The sequence below is a fragment of the Mchenga conophoros genome, linkage group LG7 (assembly GCF_057382185.1).
Source record: "Mchenga conophoros isolate Kocher_MC1m ecotype Shallow Benthic linkage group LG7, M_conophoros_male_GT1.1, whole genome shotgun sequence".
NCBI lineage: Eukaryota > Metazoa > Chordata > Actinopteri > Cichliformes > Cichlidae > Mchenga > Mchenga conophoros.
In genome coordinates this window covers 31283881-31305886 of record NC_140532.1, presented here as the reverse complement: position 1 = coordinate 31305886, position 22006 = coordinate 31283881, and positions in this window count along the sequence as shown.

Sequence of the window (22006 nt, the reverse complement as noted above, 5' to 3'; positions counted from 1 at the left end):
AGTACATGAGAGCGCAGCTTAGGTGGCACAACCACCCTCAAGCCCCACATGAGGCATCCCTGCTGTATTGTGAGTTCATGTCTGCGCATCAGATAGGGTGACAGCTCTTGATCTGTGTCCTTTGTTGCTGGAAAACGTCCAGTTATTACCATTTCCAGCACACGAGACAAAGTGACATCAGACAAAGTGTCACGTCTGATCTCGGCGACACTGACTGGTAATGTGTCCAGCTGAGATGCGTAGAATACCTCAACTGCTCCCTGTTTCTCTTTCTGTGCAAGGGGCAGAGGTAAACGTGACAGACCGTCAGCATTGGCATGATGTGCCCCCTTCCGATACTGTAAGGTGAAATTATGTGCTGACAGAATGAGCGCCCAACGCTGCATTCGCGCAGCTGCCATTGATGGTGTACCTTTTACTGGACTCAGAATTGAGGTCAGTGGGCGATGATCAGTGAGCAAGGTGAACTTGTTACCATGGAGATACTGGTGAAACTTGCGCACTCCAAAAACAATTGCCAACGCCTCCCTCTCGATCTGAGCATAGTTTCGTTCAGCTTTGCTGAGGGTTCGTGAAGCATAAGCAATTGGCCGTTCTTGGCATGACATGTGAGAGCACGGCTCCAACGCCATATGGTGAAGCGTCACATGCCAAACGGAGAGGCAGTTCAGGATTGTAGTGGGTGAGTATTTTTGGTGAGGCCAGACGTTCTTTAGCTTTCTGGAAAGCTGACTCGCAGGCTGATGTCCACTGCCATTTCTTCTCTTTACTGAGTAGCTCATTCAGCGGTTTCAGGACTGTAGCTAAATCAGGTATGAAACGTCCATAATAGTTGAGCATTCCCAGAAAAGAACGTAACTGGCTGACATCAGCTGGTGCTGGAGCTTCCATAACGGCACGCACCTTTTCTGGTGATTTGTGTAACCCTGCCGCATCAATTATGTGGCCCAGGTATTCCACCGATTCTTGGAAAAACAGGCACTTCTCCTGTTTGAGACGCAGGCCATAGTCCTCCAGCCTGCCCAAAACTGCCTTAAGGGATCTCAGGTGTGTCTCTTTATCTGGACCACTGACGAGGATGTCATCCAGATAACAATGGGTGTATGGTAGGCCGAGAAGCACTTGATCCATAGCCTTCTGAAACAATGCAGGTGAAGACGCCACTCCAAAAGGCAAGCGATTGAAACGGAACAGCCCTTTTTGTGTCGAAATAGTCAGCAGCTTCTTAGACTCCTCTTCTACCTCCATCTGTAAGTAGGCATTTGCTAAGTCTAGCTTACTGAAATGCTGACCTCCTGCTAGAGAAGCAAACAGGTCCTCAATGCGTGGAAGTGGGTACTTATCCACACAGAGCTGCGAATTAAGAGTGACCTTGAAATCACCACAGAGTCTCACTGAGCCATCCTTCTTGTTGACAGGGACCACGGGCGTAGCCCAATCACTATGCTCCACTGGTGTGATCACCCCAAGCTCAGTCAGGCGTTTCAGTTCTGCCTCCACCCGAGGGCGGAGAGCATAAGGCACGTTACGTGATGGACAGAATTTGGGGACACTATCAGGCCTAAGAGTCAATCTGGCTTTAATTCCTTTCATTGTGCCCAGCTCCTTAGAGAAAACGGCAGAGTGTTTCTTTAGCACAGCCTCCAGATTGTCATTTCCGCTTTGCTCTCTGGCATGGACCATCTTTAAGTCTTTCCAGTTCAGCTTAATCACTCTCAGCCACTCCCTACCAAACAGTGGTGGAGCATCCACCTTTACCACGTACAAGGGTAGAGTTGCACGCTGCTTATTCAGTTCAACTTGCACCTTGATGACCCCTTCTGGTGCCAGCGGCTCCCCAGTGTACGTTTTCAGCATGATGTCAGTGGGTTGCAGCGGCAACTGACTCAGCATACTTTTATATTGTTCCCATGGGATCAAAGACACAGCAGCCCCTGTATCCAGCTCCATCTCCATTTTCTTCCCGTTAACTACAGGCATTAGGGAGATACGTGAATATTTCTCTTTTTGTGACAAAGAATACAGCTCCAACTCACTATCAGTGTCGGGTCTGGTTCCTTCACTTTCACTCTCCTCTGCAGCAACATGATGAATTCTCCTCTTTTTGTCCTTTGCTCTGTTTTTAACTGCATTGCCTTTCAGCTCAGGTTTCCCCTCTTTCCTGTTCCAATCTTGGCTGCTTCTGGCTCTACCTTTGCACATGCGTTTCGTGTGGCCCTTCCTTCCACACTGGTGACAGTCACTGTCTTTGTACCAGCAGTCATCATCAGTATGATTCATTTTCCCGCAGCGGCGGCATTTTTCACCTCTTTGTGACAGCACTGCATTCACTTTAAGGGAACCACTCAACTGCTGCACTTCACGTGTTGCTGTCTCTGCCGACACAGCATAATCAACTGCTTTGCGAAACGTGAGATCCTTTTCAGTCAAAAGACGCTTCTGCACAGTTTCACACTTTAATCCACACACAAATCTGTCTCGTAGAGCATCTTCCAGATACGCACCAAACTCGCAATGTTCTGACAGTCTTTTCAGCACCGCCACATACTGTGCGACCGTTTCTTCTTCCCCCTGATTCCTCTTGTGGAACCGGAACCTTTCAGCTATTACCAGCGGTTTGGGAGCAAAATGAGCTTGCAAAACACCCACAATATTGTCATACTGCATTGTCCCAGGCTTGCTTGGCGCCACTAGATTACGCAGCAGACTGTACGTCTTGGGACCCATCACACTCAGCAGCACCGGGACCCGTTTCTCAGGCTGAATGTCATTAGCAAGGGTGTAATGCTCAAAACGTTCAATATACGTCGCCCATTGCTCACCAGCATCATCAAAAGGGTCCATCTGTCCAATCATTCCAGCCATGATGTATCCGCTGTCCACAGCCAACACTGTCGTTTTTGACTCGTCGGCGAAAAGCAGCTAGCAGCTAGCTCCGATGCTAATTCACCACGCGATCGTCCGTTTTCCGTCCGAACTCGGCCACGCAGTCAGTTCATGCTCAGGGCCCTATTTCAGGAAGCCGGTTTAGAAAACTCAGAGTGAAAAACGATACTCAGGGTTGAGTAACCCCGAACTGTCCAACTCGGAATATTCGGTTTCAGAAAGGCTGATAACAATTAGTTCAGTCAACGCGGAGTTGCTTTAACCCCAAGTTAAACGCGCGCACGAGGATACATAAAGCCCTGATTAGTGGAGCACAGATTAAGCGAGTCACCATGGAGACGGAGGGAAAGAAGGCGCGGTCAATGTATTTTACAGCGCTTGAGGCCGAAATTCTGATGGCAGCATATGCCGATAACATACAAATTTTGCGGAAAAAAAGTAACACAGCCTCAGCTGCAAAAGAAAGGGTGCATGCATGGCAAAACATAGCCGACAGAGTCAATGCGTGAGTGTTAATTTAAACATTGATCTAGGGATTTCCACCCATTTAACACGTTATTTTATTATATTTTATTTTATATGTTATACATTTTATTTTGTGATGTGACGTGAGCGCAGGTGCAACCCAACAGGCCCCAAACGTTCCTGGCAGCAAGTAAAAATGAAATATAGAAATATAGTCCAAACAGGTAAGGTGTAATTGTATTATGAGCCATAGTGCTTGGTCTGTTTGTCCGATGTAAATCAATTGCAGTTAGAGGCTACATTAATTTCCCCTCTGTAAGCACTTATTGAAATTATCTGAGCACATTACAAGTACATATTTGCTTACTCTGTATGCTCAAATGTGACCCGTTATAGCCAACAGAAAAAAAGCGGAGGCCCGAAAAACAGGTGGGGGTCCTCCACCACCACCACTCACAGAGCCTGGCCACTTGGCTTCCACATTTGTGATAATGTTGGCAGCATCACATATGATCTTCACAGTGCAGAGAACACAAATTAGCATCCATTACTAATAATGAACTAATTTGTTAGTTTGAAATGCTACAGGGAACTATGTACCTGTACATTAATGCTGTGGAAAGACTTCCTGTTCACATAGTCTCCTTCATTTACTGAAGGAGCAATGATTGGAATGTGAGTGCCATCTATACAGCCAATCACGCCTGGGAACCGTGAAAATAAATGTAAAATTTAAGTAGTAGTTCAAGTATCACCACATCATGAATTAAGTTTCGTTCATCCTGATACCTGCAATTTTGTGGCATCCTTCTTTGATAAATCCTGTGGGTCTATGACCGGGGAACACCACAGACGAGTACAGGAGACGTTTCAGTGCAACTGTAACATTCCTGACTGCCCGACAGACGGTAGCCTTGGAAACGTGCTCAGCGTCACCAATATTATACAGAAAGCTCCCGTTTGCAAAAAACCGAAGTGCGATACAAATAATATGTACAGAACTGAGAGAATGTCGGCGATGTGTCACATGAGCAATATTAGGCCTGAGGATGTTATTCAAATAAATTATAGATTGTGCTGAAAAACGGTAACGTTCACACAGGAAATCATCAGGAAATGATAAAATGTCCAAACGCGCTCTAATCACTCTCTCCCGGCGGAGAGCTCTGCGGAGAATTTGGGCTTCAACATCTACTGGCTCTTCAAGGAAGGGACACGCCATGTCTGACACTTCCTACAGTCAGGTTTCCGACAAAGAGGCGGAGAACGTCAGGGTTAGTTGAAGTAAACCTGCTAGGGGGCAGGTTAGCTTCACGGAGTGTGTCGTCATAGTAACTCACTCAGAATTAATCTAAACTCGCTTTGTGAAACCGAAAACCCAGAGTTTTCGTTAACTCAGGGTATACTTACTCAGAGTTTGCACTAAACCGGCTTCCTGAAATAGGGCCCAGTAGACAGCCAAGTCTTCCAGACGTCACAACTCGTCGCCAATTTATGTTATATTTCCACTGTAGTGTCAATACACTATTAGAGCTTATGCCGAGTCAGACTGCACATACAACAGTTTGTTTACAAGTTGACTTCTTCTTTATTGGGATCACACAGAAGTAACACACACACATAACTGGGCGTGGTGCCCCCTACTGGCGACGGCTTGCATAGCACACAATAAATCTTGGTTCATACATAACAGTAACTTTGGTTTTACTCAGAATTCTCTTGTTAATGTGTTGCTTCCATAACTGGATACCCAGCAAGATTGCCAGTCTTCTAGCTTGCTTACTTGCCACAAGTGCACTGTGCCACCTACCAATAGAAAGGAAAAAAATAATGTGCATATTTCCCCGAGAGAAATCCCACGCCTGATTCTATCCTGGCCTGCTTTTTACATCCAACACAAAAACTGCAGTCGTGGTGCTTTCGATTGTACTCAGAACTCGGAAATTCTGCCTTCTGAATAGGAAGATGTAGGTAACACCAGACTGCAGATGAGCTGCATACAGGGCTGGACTGGGACAAAAAAATCGTCCCGGGCATTTTGACTAGAGACTGGCCCACCATTATAGGAAAGATCATAAAGCCTTTGAATGAAAATAAACACTGTTGTGACAGTGATGTACACTGTTCTGATGCGCCAGAATGTTCTGTTCTGATGTATCAATCTATCAATTGTTTGTTGTAAGACTCAGATAATTATTGTTTTAAAAGCTAGACATTTTAAATGAGAATAAGAAAGTATTTCCTTGTGCCCCCCTTTCCCTTTTAATTCCCTACATGGACCCCTGGCAACACTTTGCTAGACCCGCCCCTGCACAGTTACCAGCTGTCAGCTACTTAGAAAACGATCCTGGTGTTATTTTTCTCTCAGAAACAGTTCATAACTTCTCTTCAACTCATTCATGTTAACTAAAAGGTAAACCTGTTTCTCCATCACAGCTCTGATGATTCAGTAAGGACATCTCCTGGTTTCATCTTCATGTTTCCCTCTCACCACATATTCAAACCGATATCATGACCAGCAGGTTTACAGCTGTGGCTCCAGCAAACATCAGCTGATACTAGAAATTAATATTAAATAAATTCTAACAACAGCTGATCAAGCTTAAACGTGCTGCTGTTGTTTACCGCAACATCCGCTGGTTTCCTGTTTCTGGCGCAAAGTGGGCGATAAATAAACAAGAGAGAAAAGCTGATCAGCTGATCATTGATCAGTTTCATGATTGAAGTAGAAACTGGAGAGGCAGGGTGAGAGGATGAGAGAAGAAGAGGCAGCTGTGCAGCGTAAACACAGAATAACTCCAGCTTTGTGTCTTTTTCATTGTAGCTGAAGCCCGGGACAAACTGCATTCCTCTTCACCTCAATACGAAACGCGTAATATTTTCTCTGAATACCAGACGATTCTGTTTTTTATGGGACGGTTGGCAACTCTAATAATTAACCTTATGAACAAAATAAAGTTCAACATCAGTAACATAGCACCCACCCAGCTGTATAGAAACTCCGTCATGCTAGCTAGTGTAACCCAGTGTTAATTTGGTTATCTGATATTGTGTGATATTTAGTATATATCTATATATCTATATTGGGTGTTCAGTTATAAAATGTTTTTCAATGATTTTGAGGGTTTTTTTTATTGCTATTGGTTTGCGGCTGTTTTACGACAGTCGACTGTGGTAGTACATCCTAGCGGGAGGGGCTATGAGCTCACGTGGCTTGTAGCTGTGCCAGAGAACAAACTTGGGTGTAGTGATGTGTCGGTCGCGAACGAAATGGCTCTTAGAGCCGGCTCTTTGGCGTGAACGACGCGAGCCGGCTCAGTGTTTTTTTTTGTTTTTCTTTCTCTCACCCTCTCTCTTGCACTTTTTTCCGCTTCACTCTGCACGCGAGCCTTGTGCTTTGCGCTGGGCAGAGGGGGGAGGGGCGGTAGTTACACTGGCAGTAGCAGAGGAACAGAGCAGGAGGGAGAGAGAGAGAAAGAGAGGCAGGGACAACAATGTCACATTAGAAAGGTATAGTAATCATCCACAACTATATTCAGTTGCAGATGATAAAGGATTCAGGAAGTTTATTCATGCAGGTCCATATGACAGAGAATATGCATCTTCTTTTTATTTTCATATTTTAATTTATATTTAATTGTATTGTGGTTTGCGGTATTTTGTGTTGTTTCAGTTTAAATTTGTTTAAAAGGAAAAAGCTGAAAATTTAAATAGTTAAAAGTTGAAATGTGAATAGTTGGTTTTTGTATTATATGATTTATTTATTACATTTTATGTGGCGTGAATAAATAAAAGTATATTTATGGTGGCCCCTACAGACAAAGCACATAAAAACTCCAAAACACGTAAAAACTCAAAACACGCACAAAATACAACAGAAGTGCTCCAGGATGCTGGGCGCAGTGTTGAGCTTTTGTTACCTGGTGGCTACACAAGCCAGCAAGTACCAACGACCGGATTTGGTGTGTGGTAGTAACAGGTAAATGAACATTTTTTAAAATTATTTGAATATATATGAGTGCTTGTGTATAAATACACAAACAATACACACATGCTTTCAATTGTGTAATTTAAGTGATCTAGGTGATCTAGGTCAGCGGTCCACAACCTTTTTTGCGCCACGGACCGGTTTACGCCCGACAATATTTTCACGGACCGGCCTTTAAGGTGTCGCGGATAAATACAACAAAATTAAACTAGTACCGGTACCGAAAAAAGAAGATTTATTCATAACACACGTGAAAAGACCCAGGAAAACCGAGTTAATGATAAAAACGTAAACAAAATAACGCTGAAAACCGATAAAAACCCTGAAAACCATACATTTCACACCTGAGCCTCAACACTCACGGCCCGGTACCAAACGACTCACGGACCGATACCTTTCCGAGGCCCGGAGGTTGGGGACCGCTGATCTAGGTAGCTCTGTTTTGGAAGTTCAGTTCATGCTAGAAAAGTGTTTTGGAGTTTGTACGTGCTTTGTCTCTAGGGGCCACCGCATATATTTATATATAAACATATATAAATAAAACCACTTCTTTTTTTTTACATTAGTAATTCCTTTTGTGCATAATTTTATATTATTGTTAATAATAAAATAATTAAAGCAACAAAACAACCTGAAGAGCCGGTTCGGAGCCGAAAGAGCCGGCTCTTTTTAGTGAGCCGAGCTGAAAGAGCCGGTTCTCTAAAAAGAGCCGGAAATCCCATCACTACTTGGGTGAGCTAGCGGGGAATATCTCCTTCTGCAGTAGCCTAAAAAAAAGACTATTGTTCGTTCCCCTGCCAGGTAAAAATCTGTTTCGTATGTATATTATATTATTCCATGTGTTATCATGTGTTTGCTATGATGTGATGTGTAGTAATGGTTATTAAGGTGCTAATCGGGGATAAGCTATCAAGCTCGACAATTAGCCGCCATGCTAAGCGGACATTGGTAGCCAAGTTCGTATGTCACTGTGGGGTTATGAGCTCACGTGGCTTGTAGCTGGGCCAGAGAGCAAGCTTGGGTGAGCTAGCGGGGAATATCTCCTTCTGCAGTAGCCTAAAAAAAAGACTATTGTTCGTTCTCCTGCCAGACGCCTCGCTGCTGTGCTGCCTTACTGCTGTGCTGTCTCGCTGGTGCCATTAAAGGATCGGTGGCTGCCATCCATTCATCCATCCGGACCTTGATTATTTGGACCGAAGTACTCACACACACGCCCGCACTCAGTGCCATACACTCTCTTTATTTTGCTGGCCAGCTAACACCATTGTTTTTTTTTCTTTTTGCATTCACAAAGACTATCCAAAGACATTTTGGTTATTGTCAAATAGACACTCTCTGATTACTGACTGAGGAGGTTGTGGTGTTACAACTAGAGATGGCACGATACCACTTTTTTATGTCCGATACCGATATCATAAATTTGGATATCTGCCGATACCGATATGAATCCGATATAGTGTTTTTTAATCAACAAAACTGTTTTTTAAATATATTGCTGCATTTTGTATAAGTTCATACTCAAGTTTAAAACAACAACTACACTAAAGCTATTCTGTTATACCTGTATGCAAAAAAAAAAATATTTCATAGTTCAGCAATACTGATCAATCTAATAAACTTAAACCTAGGGCTGCTCGATTATGGCAAAAATGATAATCACGATTATTTTCACTGAAATTGAGATCACGATTATTTGACGATATTTATTTAACCCTTTAAGACCTACTATAGAACCAAGTCCACCAGAGCTTATATTATTTTTTTACATGCTGTAGTGCCATTTGTGGGAGCATTTCAAGTTGCTATACATCAATACAACTGTTATAGCCCATATTTTAATAATATGTATGCATTAAGTCCATAGTAATTACATAAATTGCAAAAAAGTGCAATAAACTACAAAAAAAATTGAAAATCGCTTTTGTTTTGTTTACATATGTTTCTACTTGGAGAAATTTAAGAGGTTTATCCCTCAAAACTTTAAATACAATAAAGTTGCAAAAAATAGTTTACAACAACAGGAAATTTATTTTGAGTGTCTTCATAGTTTTATTTTGGAGATACAGCAATTTTTATATACTGCAGGAAAAACAAAAAACAATCCTATGATGCAAATTTGCAAAGAAAACAGCATGTGCATCATTTCACTGTGGGAAGTGTTACGAACAGCTGATAGGAACGGCAAAACGTGTTTCTGGAATATTATGTTTTTGTTCCTGCAAGCGCTTTTTATGCAATTTTTGCAAAGCTATATGTGGAACGAAACCGTGACCGAGGACAAGCTGATGGCATCAGATGTAAGTACAACTCCTCCGGTTTCATATGCAAAACAAATTATTGCGCTAGCTTACACGGTTCAGGTTCTACAGGGATTTAACAATAGTTACGCAAAACGGAGCATGCAGCTCTGACCGGCTTTAAAGGGTTAACAATGACTTTAAAAAAATAATATAAAATAGTGTGCAACACCACAACTCTCTTTTCAACCAACGGCAGTCACTCTCCAAATAACTTCTGCTTAGCTTTCCGAGCTTCCCTCGGGTCCTCTTAATCAGCGGTCTCCAACCTTTTTTGCGCCACGGACCGGTTTATGCCCGACAATATTTTCACGGACCGGCCTTTAAGGTGTCGCGGATAAATGAGGGAGGGGCTAATAATCGGCTCAGTCATTTTTAATGATCGTTGAAAGCCCAGATCGTAATCGTGATTAAAATTCGATTAATTGAGCAGCCCTACTTAAACCTACACCATCCTCCCTATTCTGGTATTTTAAAGAGTACTTAGCATAAATATTAAGCAACCTAACTAATAGGGTTCCAACTCCCAGCAACAACAAAAATAAATAAATAAAAAATAGGGAACCACCCCTCACGCTCCACCTCATGATGCTTAATCGACGTACTCAACCTTAATTTGATGCAGTGTGAAAAAAAATGCACAGAAATCAATTATTTTTCAAGAAATATTAAATAGATTCAACATCTTTCTTCAACAAAATTGCAGACTGCACAGATGGTACCGTCCCAAAGGAAAAAGTACTATAGCTTACTAGAGTATATTAGACTTAATAGTTACTATATACAGTAATTGACTTCTATTTATTTTACATCAAATTAAAACTTTGGGTGTCAGATAATTATTTATTAAAAGCTAGACATTTTAAATGAGAATAAGAAAGAAAAGTATGTCTTTGTGCCCCCTTTTCCCTGTTAATGCCCTATCGGCCCCCCTGGCTAAACTTTGCTAGATCCGCCCCTGCACAGTTACCAGCGTCAGCTACGTAGAAAAGGATCCTGGAGTAGAAAGTAATATTAAATACATTCTAACAATAGCTGATCAAGCTTAAACGTGCTGCTGTTGTTCAGCCGCTGGTTTCCTCTTTCTGGTGCAAAGTGGGCCAAAAGCAAACTAGAGACACAGACTCACGACAGAAAAGCCGATCAGCTGATCGTTAAGCAGTTTCATGATTGAAGTAGCAGCAGGAGAGGCAGTCGCTTGTTAAGCTTAACGCAGGAATGCTTTACAAACATTCAGAGATGGACTTACACACTTGCTTTACTTCTCTCGGGATAACTTTGTCGGAGATGAAATGCCGGGTTGCTAGCGAAGCTCCAAATGCTATCCAGACCACCGACAGGTCCCGCATGCCACAGCTGCTCTATCATGTGATGCATACTGCTCCGACGTGCTAACGTTCTGAGGTGAGTTACGGCGTGTTGCAAGTTTTGTGAGGTGCTTTCGTGATATTTATCGGATCGGATTACATTTTTTATTTTTCTCCGATATCCGATCCAGTAATTTAGGTCAGTATCGGACCGATACCGATACGTAATATCGGATCGGTCCATCTCTAGTTACAACCCCAGGACTGAGAAAAAGACTCTTTACATAATATATTCACTTGTCTCCTGGTTAGGAGAAGTGGCTATTGATGGAAATATTTTTTTTCTTCTTCTTGTCTTTGTTTACATTGTATCCCATGGAAGTTTTAAGTTGTTCAGGTTGAAACATTTGCACTTAGAGTCGGTTAAGTTTCCTTTGATGTATCAGTGTCAAGCTGATGTTTAAGAGGGTAAGTTAAGGACAGATGTGCTCCAGTCCATCAATCCTTTAAAGTGCTGGACACCGATGGTAAATTGCCATCAGACCCTAAATAAATGGTCCTCTGCTGTTATCCATATTGCTTCACTCATTCTTTGGTGAGTAGACGTGTTGGTTACACTAGCACGCAGTACAAAAAAGTCAGCATAATGAAAATAAACTCCACCTAAACTTGGTTCATATCTGACCCAGATGGACTGCAGGTTATAACTTCTTACCTGAAGTTCAGTTCACCTGACACTCTCGGACCAGCGGCCGCTTCGGGTCTCTCCTCTTGCCTCCCTTTTCCTTCATCCACCTGCTGGCCTCCACCACTTGCTAATGTTATTGAATCTGTGGAAGCTCCGCGATAGCCACCACACGAAGTAACGAATAACGCGTTCCTGGTTTTGGCATAATAACTAGTTACCGTGCTCGTTACCACAATAATAACGTAGTTACTGTAACGCGTTACTTAATAACGCGTTAGTCCCAACACTGCCTACGACATTCATATTAAACACATTCAGGTCCTACGTGTATATTCTGATGTTGACAGTTTTTGAAATGTTTACCAAAAAAATGACACAAGAACACAAGGCTACACACAATTTTCCTACAAATGCTTTCCATCAGAGTGTTTTGAAAGATGCTGTAATCACAAGAAAAGTTACTATATAATTGCTAACATTTCCAGACGTCTGCAGACAGCCTTTTATCTACTGTCTGTGCACTGCCTTCTCCCAGAGAGCGGCTATCAGAAACCAAAAGTGAACTCGTCACTGTTTGATCGCAGTGACACTGATCATATGATAATTATTTGTGTACTCAGCTGGTCATGTCATTACGCAGCAGCACTACACTCTCCTGTGTGTCTTCTTTATGTATTCAGTTTGTTTCTTGGTTTTGATGTTTTCTCATTATTTTCAGGCTTGTTTTAAAGGTTGCGGTGTTTGTTAGAAAAATTCCTCCAACATTCATCCGCCGTCTGCTGTCTTTAGGAGCTGCATTTCTTCTCGGAAAGCTTTAATCATCTGTTTCACTGAACCAAACGCAGGTTAACCGAGTTCCTTTAACCCTTTAAGACCTACCATAGAACCAAGTCCGCCAGAGCTTATATTATATTTTTACATGCTGTGGAGCCATTTTTGGGAGCATTTCAAGTTGCTATACATCAATACAACCATTATAGCCCAGATTTTAATAATATGTATTCATTAAGTGCATAGTAATTACATAAATTGCAAAAAAGTGCAATAAACTACAAAAAAATTGAAAATCGTTTTTGATTTTTTAACATATATTTGTAGTTAGAGAAATTTAAAACTGTAAATACAAAAAAGTTGCACAAAATAGTTTCCTACCACAGGAAATTTATTTTGAGTGTCTTCATAGTTTTATTTTTGAAATACACCAATTTTTATACACTGCAGGAAAAACGAAAATAAATATTATACTGCAAATTTGCAAAAAAGCAGCATATGCATCAAAATAAACTATTTCCAGCAGTGCAATATGAGTCCTAAGCATCCCAGAAACGACACAGAAAGTCATAAAGTCAAAGATAACTTTTAAAAAGAGCAGTATAGGCCCTGAGGCCCTGATCGCAAAAAAGACTACATTTCCGCGAAAATGACGTCACTTCCGGTTTCGGGCAGGTAATGGCGGAAATGCAAAAGTTCGCGCTGACGTCTATTCCAACGTAGGAAGTGTTTTGAACAGCTGATCAGATCGGTAAAGCGTGTTTCTGGAATATTGTGTTTTTGTTCCTGCAAGCGCTTTTTATGCAGTTTTTGCAAAGCTTTATGTGGAAGGAAACCGTGACCTAGGACAAGCTGATGGCATCAGATGTAAGTACAACTCCTCCGGTTTCATATGCAAAAAAAATGTTTGCGCTAGCTTACGTGGTTGCAGTGCTACTGGGATTTAAAAATAGTTACACATAACAGAGCGTTCCCGCTCCGATCGGCTCTAAAGGGTTAAGTCAACTTACATGACATTAATGCACATCTCTTCTGCCACATTTTTTAAAGTGCTAAGTGTGATTTAGAAAGAGGAAAGAGGACCCAGCTTTAGGTGTAAATCAACTGTAGGTGGTGCAGGGGTGACAGAGGACACAGGAAACACCAGCTCAAAGAACTATATTTCCCAATGACAGATTGGGAAATGAGGAAGACTGCAGAGAGGATTCATCGATGTGGTGAAGGAGGGCATGCAGAGGGTCAGTGTGACGGAAGAGGATGCTAAGGACGGAGTGACATGGAGCAGCTGAAGGAAGAGGAGGATGGTTCTGAATCATCGTCACTGGCATTTTGCCCACCATTGTGTTGTCTTTTGGAGTGAAACCATATTCTGATAAGACACGAGGGTAGTTAGCGAGCTGCATCCATAAATCTGATGGATGCAAACATACAGATGTGTATGCTAATAACTGCTTAGTAACTGACTAATAAAATCCTGGAATTTTGCTCACTGAGATGGGAGGACAGATTATATCTGATTATTTTTATTCATATATATATTTTTACATTATTAAGCTGTGATTTGGTATTAAGTTCCTGGTGTTTTCTGTCACAATGCATCATGCACATTTTGCCGCTATGGAATACTTCACATTTTATGAATGCAAATATGATATTAAATTCATGCCAAAGCAGCCAGTCTGACTGGCTGAAGACAACAGCTTAAGCCCCCACTAACCTCCACTTCCTCCTCCTTCTGTATGTGTCCCAGGGTCAGGCTGTCTATTTCAGTATGAAAGTCCTGTTGGTGGCCTGCTGACCCTGGAGGTTCTGCTGCCTCAGAGATACCAACCCTGAAATTAACAACCTGCCCTCTTCCTCCCTCCCCTCCTCCTCTCTCACCCCTCACACTTGTTTTTAATCACTCCTTCTTTCTGTTCTTGCTCATTGTTCTTCCTCCTCCACTTCCTTCTCCTTTTAATTCTCTTTATTATTATATTTCTTTTCCTCTGTCTTGTCCAAACCTTCTCACTCCCTCTTTTTTCGTCCTTCATCACTTTTTCTCATCGACCTCCTGGCTTTTGTTCTCCTTTGCCCCTGCAGATGATTCATCCTTAAGCACAAACACGATTGAGTGTCTTTAAACATGGAGCTGTTTGTTGTCTGCAACTGCAAATTTAGCTTGAGATAAAGTGAAGAGTTTCTGTTTTTAATGTGCAAGTCACCAGGATCACAGCCGTGCTTTTCTTGAACCTCTGTAGTGTTGATGGTAATATAAGGAGGGATTTTTTTCACTCTTAGCTCTCAGCACCAAGGCAAACCTAAGTGTTGGCAAGCATGTCAAACACTGATCATGATGTTCATGGCAGGACACCACAGGGGAAGCAACTGCCAGCCCAGGCCGAAGTTTGCCAAAGAGCAGCCTGACACTTCACGGATTAATGAAGTTAAGGCTGAATTATCTGGAACAAACAAGCAGCACTTCTACATACATACACATTCAGAGAGCTGGAGCCCAGAAGCTTTCACAAATACAGACATAAAATAAGATATGCTAAGATGTACTTTAGTCCCAAACATTTGGAAATTAATGTGTCAAATCAACCAAAATACAAAAATAGCCTAAATAAAGTCAAATTGCTCAAAAAAATAAATTTAAATATTTCTGTAAGGTAAAACTAACAAAAAATGAACAAAAAATACAATTAAATGTATTTTTTTAATTATTGAAAGTAAAATAAAAATGATAAAATAATAATAATAAAACTTAAACATCACTGCAGATATTGTGGTGTGAGTTTCATTATGGGGATGTGCTGAAACAAATGTTAGAGAAATTCTGCAGCTGCATGTCCAGTAAGTGAAGCAGAGGGTGGTCAACAGCCATTAATAATCTGTAGCCAGTCACTACAGCCAGATGGAGAAAGCCAAACGGGGTGTTTATCAATCGAACTGGATACAAGCAGCAACAGCATGCGCAGAGTTCCCCTTACGAATCCACATGGATGCATTCCAGATCAACTCAATATTCAAGCCACAGAAACATTGCTTCATATTAACATGTCTGGGATTACACCACCTTTCAGTCACAGTGCAATCCACCCAAAAAGTCCGAAGCCTAGTACAGTCGTGCTGCAGTCCAGTCTCCGTTAGAGACATCAAATTGCACTCACTCTGGGATTTAATAAGCTCACAGAGCTCGTATCTTATTGTCCAAACACCTCACATTCCCCATGATGAGAGTTTAGATTTCCTCCACTTAGCTCCACCTCTAAAACTCCACTGTCTCTGTCTCCACTGTAGTTCCACCAGGATTTCAGGCCTCACTCATATCAGGTATCAGGTGCTGGGAAGAGGCTGTGAATTTGCCTGATAGCTTGGTTGAAGAAGTTTTTGCAGAATCTCAGAGTGCATTTGGCATTGTAATGCATCATGCACATTTATGCCGCTATGGCATACTTCACAGTATGCCATAGCGGCATTGCAAACAATCTGTGTGCAGGAAGGGTGTGGTACTGCATGGTGGCAGCATGTCTGTGCACAGGCAAAGAGAGACGTAGGTGCTCAGAAGGCTTCCACTTCCAGAGTTCCACTGGAGAAGGTGGTGAGGATTAGTGACAGAGGTCTAGCTTTCTTTAGTCTTTACAGGAAGTGGAGCCACAATTGTGACTCCTTCGCAACAGAGCTTGAGTTGGTGGACCAGGCGAGCTTGTTAGTGATGTGTACACCAAGGAATGCAGTGTTTCTGAATCTCTGCTGTTCACAGTATAACGAACACAAAAAAATGTTTACCTATAGATTTTGGTTTCAGGTTTCTCTCACGTGAACTTGAAGAAGTTTCAAAAGTCTGTCTCGGGCACAGCAGATCTCCTACACCTACATCACCCCATCCTTTCTGTCACACCAACCCTCTGCATATCCTCCTTCACTACATCCATGAATCTCCAGCCTGGCAGCTTCATCTACAACATCCTCTGTCTAAGATATCCACTCTCCCTCCTCTGCACATGTCCAAACCATCTCAGCCTCGCCAGTTTACATCACAAAAACAAAAAGCAGACCCATGCACATCACAAGGCATGGTGTTGTCTTGCCATTATGCATAAGCTGTCTTTTGCTTGAGTTCATTGATGTATTGGACACAGCAATATCAGCTGACAAATGTTATCAGTCCTGTTATAGAGACCCTACAAAGACCACCTTAAGAGGTCAGAAGAGTAGAGGTGCCCATTTATCAGCCTGGAGGCCCACGCTCATTCTCTTTTTGTCATGATGTCTTGGTTTTGTGTTGTTTTTTTGTTTAGTATACTATAATACCAAAAGTATTCACTCAACTATCCAAATCACTGAATTCAGCTCCATGGCCACAACTGTATAAAATCAATCAGACTGCTTCTACAAACGATGAATCAGACAGGAGACTGCGAGACAGACCTGCTCGTCCAACATCAGTGTCTGACCTCACAAACATGCTTCTGGAAAAATGGTCACATATTCCTATAAACACACTCCTTCCCAGAGGAATTGAAACTGTTACAGCGGCAAAGGGTGTGCTGACATCATAGTCAAGTCTGTGGGTTGAAAATGTTATGTCACTCGAATTCATTTGTGTGGAAATGCAGATGAACGTACTTTTGGAAATATTGTTTTATTGAGTCTTTTATTGTTACTGTAGTGATGACTTCCACGTTTAGTGAAAGTGGTTTTGCTTTATTGTGTTTTTATTTTGTTCTAGTCTCCACTGTGTTTCCCTGTCACTGCTTCCTTTTGTCTCGTTTCTGTGTTTCTGCCTCTGTTCCTCTGTCTCTGTGTCGTTACCAGTAAGAGTCGTCTTGTGTCTGATTGTTTCCATCTCTATCTCATCCCAAACCTGTTTCAAATCCACAGTTACTCCTCTAGTCCAACCACAGTTAGTCCTCTAGTCCAACCAACCCAACCAGATGGGGTTGGAAGGCAGAAAAGAGGAGACCATTAGCAACAAGCAGAACAAAACAAACCACAGGAGCCAGTAACTAAAGCATTCTGGTATTTAGTAGTGACAAAATGTGGGGAGTGAAAAAGAAGGGAGTGAAGATTCAAAAGATCTTATCACTTCAGGGGACTTTACATGACTTACCTTAGCGACCAAACTGACACAAACCTGACTCTAACCTCTAAATTAATCCTAAACCCAGTCTAAATCCCCTAAAATCAAATGATTTGCACTGACAGGTTTTGCATTTTCTCTGCATTATGACAGTTTCAGGTGACAGCCACTGCCCCCAACACCTCTAATACCCACAGAGAAGCTGTGGGAGTTGAATTGCACTTCACTTTTTTCAGCTCAGCCTAGTGGACCAAAACTCATCATCCCTGACATCATTCCTGTCTGGCCTCGCTCGCTCTCTGTCTTTCCACCTCCATCCGTTCTACTCCAACCAATCAGTGACACAGAGACAGAGGTCACTGTCTGTGTGCATGTGTGTGTGTGTGTGTGTGTGTGTGTGTGTGTGTGTGTGTGTGTGTGTGCCAAAAAGCCAGAGTCATTATTTAAACTGTTGGATCTGAACTGAAGTCTGAATTTCCTCACGCATCTGAAAATGAATCACATGTGTCCAGGTTAGAGTTCAGAGGTGTCCCCTCACACTTTCTGTGTCAGTCTTTAATAAATAATTGACTCATTTATCGATTCAGAAGATATTTCACTGTTATACATCCTGCTTGTTGCCGATGTCCTACCTCGCTGCGTTTCTACTTCTGCTTTCTCTTTAGTTAGACTCTCATTTTTTCACTTTCATTTTTTTTAACTATTTTTTCACCAAAACTCATTTAATCACAGAGGGTCTAATCTTTTGTGGATTCTCATAAATATATTTTATTAGTTTGTTATTTTTTATGCAAGGACCTTCATTGCTCTCTTGCTCAGGGTGACGCTTACCTTTCTGTAGAAAAGTCACAACGCATGACCTGAAGCTAAATGTGGACCTACAATCAAATCCAGCTTTAGCAGATTTACTGCTATATTGTGAGTTCATCATGCTTTTACTTTTCTTCAAGATCGAGTGTTAAAATAAGAATCCAAAGTTGTCTGATATTGATATTAAGCCACTGTACAGGCCCCATGTTAATACCAGCATCCATGTTTTAGACCTAATGTCTCCTCTACTGCCCAGTGGATTTATAGAAATCAGTTTAGACATTTACTGCATATCCTTGATTAAATTCATCTTTCATTTTTGGGGTGGTCTGAAAAGTGAACCTGTAACTCCTTGAAATGGTCAGCAGCGGGTGCTCGTCTGATTACAAAACAACAATAAATAAACAAGTAATGATATTTATTATCTTTTGGTTTCGGTTGCACTAATCAACCATCAAAAGTTAGGAGTTTAGTTTAACCAGTAGGTACGTTTAGTTTTAAGCCTGTTTGATGTTAGTCAGAATGTCATGGTCCAACGTTTGGAGTTTGTTGTGGACTCATGATTCTTTCTGCTGCATTTAAGAATTGAAAGAAAGTGTTAGCTCAGTATTGTTTAGATTTTCCCTGGTGCATCTGAGGTTATTTCTAGTTTCTGTTTTTTTGTTATTCCTAGTCTCATGTCTGTGTCTTGCCATCATTGTTTCCTTTGTAGGCAGCCTTGTATCTGTGTGTTTTGTCGTTCTTTCTGTCTCGCCTGTCTGTTTTCTCTTTCATGTCTCCCATCGCAAACTGGTCCAGACCAAATCATTATGCGTTCCCAGGCCTTGAAGTCCTGCGATTGCTCCTGACAGCAAACCTGACATGAAATGAAATACAGATGCTAATCAAACTAGTTTTGTAGCATTAACATTAGCTCACCTCAAATTTCTCATATAATTATGGCCATGTCCATGTGTTCACACAGTCTGCTTGATAATCATGCAAGAGCAGGAAGATAAAGGAGAAAGAGGTCAAAACTACAAAAACCAAGTAGGTTTTGCTTTTGAAATTTAAGTGCATTGGTTTTTTGTAATTTTCTAACAAATCTTATTATGATCTTGCCTGCCCTTGTTGTGAGTCATCATGAAACCAGGTAAAAATGTACAGAGTAAATCATGCCTAAAAGTGACTCCCCAGGGAATATTAAATAAAGCTGAGGATAATTATTTGAAAGTAATACAGAATGCCCAGAACCCCCACTGCATTATAATCCAGTATATCTGTGACTGCCACCTGGTGCCTCATTCTTCTATTTTCTTTACATTTTCACTATAATTCGATACTTAAAATTTAAGAGCTGTTACTGCTTTGCTTCTCTTACTATAAAAAAAAGAGCAGCATGACTTTGATGTTAACTTGAATCCATGGTAACTGTATTTCATAAACCACCAATATTTGGCACCCCAGAGGTGTGCCAAATATTGGCACACCTCTGGGGTTTCCATCTATCCAGAATAGATGGAAACACAGGTGTTTCCATCTATTCTGGATAATTAAGTCTGCCCTCAGTTTAAAGCAGAGTGAGCATGTGCAGAGACGTCAGGAACTAAAAGAAAAGACCCACCCTATTTATGGCCAAAGTTAGGAGAAAAAAAAACAAGGAGCCAGTCTATGGACCCCTACACGCTTCTAATTGGTTACATTAGGCAATGCAACTGGAGACTTCTGACTACATTTGTGTGTGGGTGCCTTTAGAAATGTCGTAACACAGTACGGGCGATGCTTCAATCAGTTAGAAGCATTAAGGTGTGAGAATATTTTCAAATAGTTTGCGAGTCTGATTACTCTCAAGTCTTATGAAACCAAGACAAACGATCAGTTTAAAGAATAGCTCAGATGTTCAGCAGGGACTCCCACACACTAAATCTCTCTCTGGATGAGGATTAAATACAAACACATGGACAGGTTTTAGTCGTAGCCAGTATTTGTTTTAGAAACTTTCAGTGTTTGCTTCATCTGTGATTAACAGGACTGTTGGCTCAGTAACCAATCGCAGTCCAGCCTGAAGTGATTGCTGGAAATGTCCTAATTCAGGAAGATAATGGATGAAGGTAAATCAGCTCCATTATTCTCTGTAACGCAATATCTCAGCGTGATTTATCGCTGTCTTTAACCAAGCTCAGAAATTACCATAGGACATCTGTTTTTTTTTTACATTTCTTTTAGTTAATGTGCCCAAATCCACACAAAAAGTTAACTGGAGATCAAACTGTCTTTGAATGCCATCCACGTTTCCATTCAGGATGGGTGTGCGAAGAATCGCACAACAAAAGGAGCCAGTTGAGGTGCTTTAGACATCTGACTAGTATACTTCCTGGGTGCCTCCAAGGTGAGGTGTTTTGACTTTGAATCTGGACCTTGATAAACAAAATGGATGGATTTTTACTTCCAAGCTAGAGTGCTAAGCAGTACATGGAAATCACCATTGTCTATGTTAATTAAATGGGACAGTCTTGTTAAAGTCATAAGAAAGGGGTAGGTAGTAACTGGACTGTTAAAACAAGCTGTTCTCAAGATTTTATCGGACACTTTTGGAAATTATAAAACAAGACCAGATGTTTTGCCACCACTGGTTGATCATTTTAATTAGATCAAAGTGGCAGACTGAACTGTCAACAGGCTTACACCCCCATTCATAGAGCAATCTGCTAGCAAGGCTAAAAATATACAGCTCATACACCTTTCAACAGCAACCTCATTACGTGTGACCTTAAGAGTTGATGAAGATTGTCTGGATGTGCTATTGAGTGAGTGAGTGCTCCAATTGATCCAGGGATATTGAGGACCTAATGACAGAGTGCTTTTCAATATATTTTACATTAAAAAAAGCTTCATCTCTTTGACCTTGTGAAACCGGATGGACGGCATCATATCATCATAATACTCTAATTGAACCACAAAAAGCAGAGTACAGAAAATTAGCAGCAAACTGATGACCCAGTTAAATAATAAGTACTTGAGTCTCTTTATTTTTATCCATCTATCCATCCATCCATTCCTTTTCCTTCCCTTATCAGTCCAAATTAAGTCTTATATATTAATTTTGGGATTACAGCCAAAAACTATAAAAAGAACTGGATTCATAACTTTAGTCAGGTCATCGGAGACTTGCTGGATCTTAAGAGAGATCATTATTGCAGTGAACAGCAATTCTAACTTTTTCCCCTTACCTTCTTCCACATTGGGGTATTTGGGATGATTACCTCTAAATTATGCATGCATACTGTGTTTTTAACTGACTATACTTGGTGTTGTGTGTACAGGCAAAAAATATGATGAGATTAATTAAATTAGAAAGAAATGTAATACATCAACAGCTTAACAGGAGAAGTGTTTTCTTCAGTGCAGTGCTGGGAAAAATTGTAGAACTTCACAGCTGTGTTAAGATCCCTCTAACATTGTTGTTTACACCTTTTTCAGCTGCTCCTGGGCTTCTCTCTAGCTCTCTCCCTCTCTTTCTCTCTTACTGATAGATCCATTCTCGTCTCTCTCCATGTGCAGATGAATTGATCCAACTGCTGTCACTTGGCCTGTTGATTAATTGCACTCTTTACCCGTGTTTCAGGTTTGAGATGAGACATTGAGAGAGGGGAGCAAGCGAGGGTGTTTTGATGAAGAACAGCCTGAAAACACTAAGTGCAGCGAGAGAATTGAGAAAGTTGGTGCGATAAATGGAGTTCAGGAACTCCA